The 654-nt window shown below is 48.6% G+C and overlaps 1 non-coding gene across 1 annotated transcript; it reads right to left on the bottom strand.

The window, feature by feature from the left end:
* Nucleotides 1–302: 302 nt before the first annotated feature.
* Nucleotides 303–374, bottom strand: Trnai-uau (transfer RNA isoleucine (anticodon UAU)). Its single transcript has one exon. It is a non-coding gene; the product is annotated as a tRNA-Ile (tRNA).
* Nucleotides 375–654: the final 280 nt, after the last annotated feature.

Genomic DNA, 654 nt, shown 5'->3' with positions numbered 1-654 from the left:
TTTTTCAAACCCCGGGGCGTGACTCGAACGTCTACAGCCTGTCATGAGCGGGTTACTGGCGGGAAGCCCTCTTATGCTACCTAGGCAACAAGGCTGCCAGAACCGAGACCCTCCCTAGGCTTTCGCAGAATAATATAGCAAGGAAATGAGGGGCTCGTTGAGGAAATACAGAAAGATAGGTCGGCAGTCTACAATGCCAAAGGAGGTATAGGGGTGTGGTTAGGCTCTTTTCTTTTTCACTACGGTTAATTAAGTAAACTTTTTTTTTAAATATACAGAAGAAAGAAAGAAAGAAAAACACGCGCCCAGAGTAGGGACTGAACCCACGCCTTTCGATTATATGTCGAATGCCTTACCAATTCGGCTATCTGGGCGACTGTGCTCTACTTCACTTTCAGGACTAATTATATTTACTAGAAGTGTATCTGACTCTTGAGGGTGGTAGCCAGCACCACTCTGACTACACGGGGAGAAGGGGATGTTCTTTTCAACCCCCGGGGCGTGACTCGAACGTCTACAGCCTGTCATGGGCGGGTTACTGGCGGGAAGCCCTCTTATGCTACGTAGGCATCAAGGCTGCCAGAACCGAGACCCTCGCTAGGCTTTCGCAGAATAATATAGCAAGGAAATGAGGGGCTCGTTGAGGAAATACAG

This window comes from Haemaphysalis longicornis, unplaced genomic scaffold (assembly GCF_048455015.1).
Source record: "Haemaphysalis longicornis isolate Haplotype H1 unplaced genomic scaffold, Haemaphysalis longicornis Haplotype H1 scaffold_6, whole genome shotgun sequence".
NCBI lineage: Eukaryota > Metazoa > Arthropoda > Arachnida > Ixodida > Ixodidae > Haemaphysalis > Haemaphysalis longicornis.
This window is presented reverse-complemented; position numbering and strand designations above follow the sequence as displayed.